The sequence below is a fragment of the Pinus tabuliformis genome, chromosome X (genome assembly GCF_031772625.1).
Source record: "Pinus tabuliformis cultivar Carrire ecotype Pingquan chromosome X, CPIR1, whole genome shotgun sequence".
NCBI lineage: Eukaryota > Viridiplantae > Streptophyta > Pinopsida > Pinales > Pinaceae > Pinus > Pinus tabuliformis.
The window spans coordinates 1,484,658,201-1,484,666,240 of record NC_142308.1 but is presented as its reverse complement, the minus strand read 5'-3'; the positions used below and the strand labels follow the sequence as shown (position 1 = coordinate 1,484,666,240).

At 41.9% G+C, this 8,040-nt stretch overlaps 1 pseudogene; it reads right to left on the bottom strand.

Moving 5' to 3' along the window:
- Nucleotides 1-4,554: 4,554 nt before the first annotated feature.
- On the bottom strand, nt 4,555-5,004 carry LOC149145623 (ubiquitin-conjugating enzyme E2 28 pseudogene; annotated as a pseudogene).
- Nucleotides 5,005-8,040: the final 3,036 nt, after the last annotated feature.

Below are 8,040 nucleotides of genomic sequence, written 5' to 3'. Positions count from 1 at the left end.
TGCTTTCCAAACTTGTGCGCCTCACAACCCTCTGTAACTCATACATACCGTGTTCTTGATTTGAATACGATCCACCCGAAACAGATTCTGAGATTAGACGTTAAAAGGTCTTTAGAAATCGATGACGTTGTGCGAGTATGCCTGTACAGATCCGAATGTAGTTATAGACTGTTGTGCGAGTATGCCTGTACAGATTCGAATGTAGTTATAGACTGTTACAGGAATCTACTGCATCAAAGATATGTCGAGGTTGTCATGATTATGCCGAGAATGTATACCGAGACTGCTACAGGAATCTACTTATGCCAATACAGTATTCTTATCCGAGATCTATCTCATCGATCCGAGTTTTGTGCCTTCAATTCATAGGTATCCCAAGGTGAGATCTCTGCTCCAGAACTTCGATCAATTTTGCGTCATTATCAAGATCTGGCCATGACTATGCCGAGTGTAGATTAGCTTGGGTTCTTCTGCTCCTTATACCCATCCGAGGTAGTAGTTGAACCCTAGATTTATCTCTCCATTTATGCAGATCTCTGCTCCTTCAATCACCTGAAAATTCAGAGAGGAATGCGAGTTTTTCTTTATCTTCTTAAGCTACGTCAACAAGTCTCTATGTACAGTGTATAAGGTCTCCTCCTGAACAGCGTATAAGTAATTGACTGCGTTGGATCAGCTAGGGCATCATCTGCAGCTAGGGCTCCTTCTTAGGCCAGCGTATTCTTTTGGTTCTCTCCTTCTCCAAAAACCCAGACGTGGAGAGGAGATCACCTCAAGAATACGTGTGTGTAAATGATATCAAATCCTCATCTATTTATACCAAAATAAGGATGATGAATAGACACCTCGCTTGGGCTTCTAGAGCCTACATAAGAGCTGGTCGGCTTGACTATAATTACATAAACAAAATAAATTCATATCTCCATAAATACTTATCGGAATCGGATGATCTTTGGATCAATCCTACACCTCTCGACGAGAGGGATCCAATAAAATTATCAGCTGCCATAAATAAGCTGACACACATGGAGGTTTTGCCCTAGTTGCCAATTTAACACTCCCTCTCAACTAGGGGAAACTCCATCTGCTGATCCATATGTCCGACTGTACTATCTCTGCCATCAGTGCCCTGCACTGCTCTGCCCATCTTTGCTCAGCTCTGCTGGCTCTACTCTACTCTACTCAGCTCTGCTGGCTTTGCTAGCTCTGCTCTGCTTTGCTCAGCTCTGCTGGCTCTGCTCTGCTCTGCTTAGCTCTGCTGGCTTTGCTAGCTCTGCTCTGCTTTGCTCAGCTCTGCTGGCTCTGCTCTGCTCAGCTCAGCTCTGCTGAACTATGAAGAAGAAGAAGAATTGATCGAGAATGTCTCATACCATTCTTCACTGACCCGAAGTCAGACTCAGAGTGTGTAACACTGGTCCCAGACTAGTCTCAACCGACCCAAAGTCAGCATCATAGTAGGTACGACTCTCACTGGTCCCAGACCAGTCTTGCACTGACACGAAGTCAGTCTCGGAGTATGTACCACCGGTCCCAGACCAGTCTCAGCCGACCCGAAGTCAGCGTCATAGTATGTACAACTCGTACCACTGGTCCCAGACCAGTATCATTGATCCCAGATCAATAGAGTACATCCTAGCGTAGGGAGTACGGTAGATACAATGATGCATCCATCGGTACTACTATGGTCCCTAACTTCATTTCCCTGCTCATTGATCAGATGAGAGGTACTTCCCATGGGTCCCAGACTGCATGGGTAGGATACCTCGACAGGAGAACTTAATCAATCCTATCCTCACAGGAGAACACATCAATCCTGCTACAATCGCCATGGAGAACACATCAATCCTGCTACAATCGCCACAGAGAACACATCAATCCAGGCCTCACTGGAGAACACATCAATCCTGCTACAATCGCCATGGAGAACACATCAATCCAGGCCTCACAGGAGAACTAATCATCCTGCTACACAAGAGAGCGAATCATCTTGTCCCACAAGAGAGCGAATCATCTTGTTCCAGCACGCACCACCAGGGGAGGGTGAGTCACCCTGTGGTCGTATGTTGCTCCAATAGAACTGCAAGCCCCCCAAAGCTCCCAGAGCTCAATGTATGCAGGACCCTTTTACAAAGGTCTCTCGATGACTCCAAGTCGTTCGGGAAAATCACAAATTTGATCTTTCCTCAGGGCTTTGTCATGTACATCATCTTAGTGCGATGGAGCCTCCTTGATCATCGACTTACCATATCCCAGATAAGGTAGTATTTGATGTCTATCTGCTGGAGCAATTGTCGAATATGAGATTACTCAATAATCGAATCCCACCTCTAGTTGTCACAGAGAATCACAGTGGTATTCATCATGTGTACAAACAGCTCACTGAAGAGATTCAACAACCAGACTGCCTCACAGAAGGCCATGCTATCAGCAATGTATTCTGCTCAGAGTCACCGACTTCTGCTTCCTGCTCATCCAGGATATCGAGGGAGATTCCAAAGAGAAACAGCACTGAGAAGTGCTCTAGTGATCCTCCATACTTCCTGCCCGTTCATCATTCGAATAATCATGTGGTTTCATATTTCCGGCAATGTATCTCAATTCATGAGAGATTGTGCCCTGAAGATATCTTAGAAGATTCTTGGCACCAATCTAGTGAGGCTCAACCAAATATGAGTTGACCATGCTAATGCTAACTGCAACTCAAATGTCCAGACGGAGGTTCTCCAAGAACATCAACGCGAATGAGTTTATGAAACTCAGAGGCATTTCCCAAATCTAGTCTGACATCATTACCATATAACTTCTGAAAGTTAAGATCCTCGAGGCAGTCACAAGCTTGCAGCTTATCTTCCCACATTCAGAGTCTAACTCCCTCTGTCTCCTATAAATGAGAGGGTCTGCACCTGTCAGACATAGGTGTCGGTACAAGAGGTTTATCATCCACAACCTTCGAGTAAAGGTTTGGATCGGTTTCACTCCTAGTGAATCTCAGCGGCATTAGACAACTATCAATCCTCTCATATTATGCCTGAGGTGTTTTTCTTCAAGCCATAGAGGGCTTTCTTCCACCTGAATACATGAGATTCCTTGATCATGATTCTCAGACTCCTCGGGTTGTTCCAAACCTATGAACCTGCTGCGTGAGGGGAATGGTACCCTTATAATATTTTCCTTTGGTGCATTTCAGACATGTACCTTCATGCTTCCTTTTGAATTCAAGCATCCTAGTCACCATTTAACTCACAGAACTCTAGAGCTGAGTCAATGGACATGGTCCCCAGTGGACTTCCTGCAACTTGATACAACCCTGAACTCAAAAACATCTTTAAAAAAATCTATTTTCAAACACGTACCTTTCCATCGATAAGTGCCACCTTGTAACCTTTGACTTCCATTTCCGAGATGGACATCAGGTTCAATCAGGTACATAAAAGAGATTTTGGGGTTCCTTGCTTTCCTGGAAGAGTCGACCATTTCCTTGATGACCTGCATTACCAGTCATTCTTTTGATCATTGAAGATGTCCCAAGAATGATTGTTATCTTCATCAAGAGATGTGTCTTGGCCATTCGAACACTCCTTCGCATAACGACCGAACTTATTTCAACAAGGCATCCACCTTTCCTTCCACCCTTAGATCCGAACTTCCCAATGAAGTGATCTTAAGATGGACCATCATAATCTTCCGCTGCGCCATTCTGATAACATTCTCTGCTTTGACTTCACCCTAGGTGAATTATGAGGAACCCATTGATCCTTCTGTCTTAGCCCAACTGTCTTCGGTGATTTCTCTTTCACTCTTGCTTGGGCATTGTCTTCACCTCAGCTCTGATACCATGTTAAGACTTGGTATGTTCTATGCTAGAGAAATTTATTTAAATTTTCACTGTTAGCAATCACATCAACATTAAGATAAACTACAGATAGAACATAAATATAAATCGCAGAAGACAAGCCAAGGCAAGAGGACACAAGATATGGCGCGAGCCAGGGACAAACCCCACACTGTGTGGGGAAACCCTTTGATCAAATCTTCTTTTATCTTCAAAGTTCAGCAGAGAGAGAGAGAGAGAGAGAGAGAGTATAATTACAATAGAAGTCAACACTTTTACTTTTGATATTTGAAGACATATTGCTTCAACTATCCTTATGCTGTTCGTACATCATGCTTCCCTGATCATCAGTATGCTGCTCCTTACTTAATGTGCCCATTATGCTGCTTCTTTCATCATCATGATCCGAGATTGTTTATCCTTATCATTCTTATTATGTTGAGACTGTGTCCTTTTACTGGCATGCCAAGGATCTCTTGACCATCATCGAAACCTATTTTGATATCAGAGTTATGTAACTACTAACATAATATTCATTGAGCCAAGAGAATAGATATGTCACTGCTGTTCATTGTGTTTGGGCTGCTACAGGTATGCCACCGAGGTTTATATACCAAGACAATATGGTACCCTCGTCCGAGTTCTTCTCTACTTCAAGTCATAGGTATGCCGAGAGTGTATTTGGTCCAGAACTTCAGTCAACACTGCGTCCTCATCACAACTTAATTGGTGGCATAATTGTGTGTCCACAACTTCGCTGTCTCCTCATAACTACGTCTATCGTTATTGTAAATCTGGGCAATTTCAGGGACAAGAGGATCTTCAGTGTTTGGGACACTTAGAAGAGAGAATATTGACAACAGTATCTGGGAAATTGTATGTGCAGGGCACCATTTCTCCTTCAAAACCTCAAGACAGACGTTGCCATTAGAGTTAATGTTTGGATGATAAACTTTTGTCCGGAAAGTAACTTTGGGAGGCTTGAACGGGTAATCTCGAGGGATGTGGATGTCTATCCTAAAAATTCCCCCAGTAAATGGGGTGTCAGCTGGCCCCATAATATGTGCCTGCCAGTGAGATATATCATCTCCTACGGGTCCAACGCTGCTACAGAATGACGGCAGATTTTTCTGTAAATCCTGAAGCTCCTTCATTATACGCTTACTCGCCATTGCTTTCCAAACTTGTGCGCCTCACAACCCTCTGTAACTCACACGTACCGTGTTCTTGATTTGAATACGATCCACCCGAAACAGATTCTGAGATTAGACGTTAGAAGGTCTTTAGAAATCGATGACGTTGTGCGAGTATGCTTGTACAGATCCGAATGTAGTTATAGACTGTTGTGCGAGTATGCCTGTACAGATCCGAATGTAGTTATAGACTGTTGTGCGAGTATGCCTGTACAGATCCGAATGTAGTTATAGACTGTTACAGGAATCTACTGCATCAAAGATATGTCTAGGTTGTCATGATTATGCCGAGAATGTATACCGAGACTGCTACAGGAATCTACTTATGCCAATACAGTATTCTTATCCGAGATCTGTCTCATCGATCCGAGTTTTGTGCCTTTAATTCATAGGTATCCCAAGGTGAGATCTCTGCTCCAGAACTTCGATCAATTTTGCGTCATTATCAAGATCTGGCCATGACTATGCCGAGTGTAGATTAGCTTGGGTTCTTCTGCTCCTTATACCCATCCAAGGTAGTAGTTGAACCCTAGATTTATCTCTCCATTTATGCAGATCTCTGCTCCTTCAATCACCAGAAAACTCAGAGAGGAATGCGAGTTTTTCTTTATCTTCTTAAGCTACGTCAAAAAGTCTCTATGTACAGCGTATAAGGTCTCCTCCTAAACAGCGTATAAGTAATTGACTGCGTTGGATCAGCTAGGGCATCATCTGCAGCTAGGGCTCCTTCTTAGGCCAGCGTATTCTTTTGGTTCTCTCCTTCTCCAAAAACCCAGACGTGGAGAGGAGATCACCTCAAGAATACGTGTGTGTAAATGATATCAAATCCTCATCTATTTATACCAAAATGAGGATGATGAATAGACACGTTGGTTGGGCTTCTAGAGCCTACATAAGAGTTGGTCGGCTTGACTATAATTACATAAACAAAATAAATTCATATCTCCATAAATACTTATCGGAATCGGATGATCTTTGGATCAATCCTACACCTCTCGACGAGAGGGATCCAATAAAATTATCAGCTGCCATAAATAAGCTAACCCACATGGAGTTTTTGCCCTAGTTGCCAATTTAACAAGTGGCCACACTTCTTCTTCATTCTTCCATTCATCCCTTGCTTCATTTATCCAATCTGGTTGGATAATAGAAATAACACAAAACAATTCTTCCACATCCTCATCCTTTCTTAAGAGTGCATCTGCAACAAAATTTTTCTTCCCTTTTTTTTAGAGGATGTCAACATCATAACCCAACATATTTGTGACCCATTTTTTCTGTTCTTCTAAAGATAATATTTGTTCTAAAAAATATTTAAAACTATCATGATGCATTTTTACCTTGAAGTGTCTTCCCATTGGGTAAGTTCACCATTTCTTAAGTGCATGTAGTATTGCCAACATTTCCTTCTCACAAATAGCTTGCTTGAGATGTAGTCGTAAAATTACCCAATCACCTACATCAAAAGTTTTTTCACTGTGATGTTGATCTACCTGTTGTTTCATTCGATTCTGCACCAAAGTGGTGCTATCCTTTAAAAGTCGGAGAACTTGTTGTTGATGCTCAATGTGATCTTTCATTGCTTAAACCTTTTTCTTCTTGATATGTCCTTCTATCTTGAGAGTTTGAGGAGTGGTAATTTCTTCCAATGTTTTACAAGATATGGTCAGATTCATTTCTTGATGCTCGATGTGATCTTTCACTTTTTGAACATTTTTCTTCTTGATATGTCCTTCTATGTTGATAATTTGAGGAGTGGTAATTTCAGCCAATCCATTACAAGATATGGTTGGATTCATTTCTTCTTTCTCGATGTGATATTTCACTTCTTGATATGTCCTTCTATCTTAAGAGTTTTAGGAGTAGTAATTCTTTCCAATGCTTTACAAGATATGGTTGGATTCATTTCTTCTTTCTCTGGGGTTGGTTCCTGGAGTATATACTCCTCTTTTGACGTTTCTTGATCCTTTTCTTCCTCCTCTTCAGAATCAAGGTAAAATAATTTATTTTCAGCACACTTATGACCTTTAATGTATTTGTTATCACAATTGTAACAAAGCCCTTTTTCTCCTTTTTCTTCCAATTGTTGTGGTGTAACCCTTGTAGGTTATGGAAGGCTAGGGGAAACAACACTTCCATCTTTATAGTTATGAGGGGTAGACTTCCTTGTTGCCATAATTTTGCTTTGCACTTTTCTTGCCAACCTGAATGCCTTCTCCAGTGAACAGGTTCCCAAAGACGAACCTCACGTTGAATGTTATCCTTTAAAGTCCCTATGGAGACATCAATCCTCTGCTTCTCTGGAATATCATTTTTCCTTATATTCAATTTTTGAAAGTCCTCAATGTGCTCTATGTTGTTGGGAAAAGTATCCAATACGGAATGACCCTATCCCACTCTAAGGGTGATAGTACCTCAGCAACAATCAAAGCAAAGCTATTTAAGATTACTTCTTTATGAGATGTAAGAGAGAGGAGAAAGAGATGCACTAACCGTTATCTTCCGCTAATGATTGATCCAATCTTCCCTCTTTGCTGCTTGCTCCCAGCTCCTTGCTCTTTCACTGGCCCAGCTACACAAAGATCCTGCAAAAGCACAAGAAAGGGAAACTACAAGAAGCATACATCCATAATTGATTCAAGGATTAGAATAAATCAAATACACAAGCATCAATACGCCACAGAGACACATGCATATAGAAGAACCTCAAATGCTTTATTAATGGAAGAAGTAAAGTTCTGAGAGTGTTACAACCATAAGAGGCCCAATCCAGCAACACCTCCCAGCAGAAAGAAATCTCCTCTTCACCTCCTTCAAAGCAATCACCCAATAGTTCTATACTCAAACCAACAACACTTCCTTACATTCACAAGATTCCAGCCTCCCTAGACCTCATGAGAGAGCTCTATATATAGGAGTTTTGGAGAAAGGATGAGTCAGCTTGAGGTTGGCATGAAGCTGACTAGTGTCCTCTCCCACTTCAGTTATTCTTCAGTTCTTGAGTCCACTTGGAGT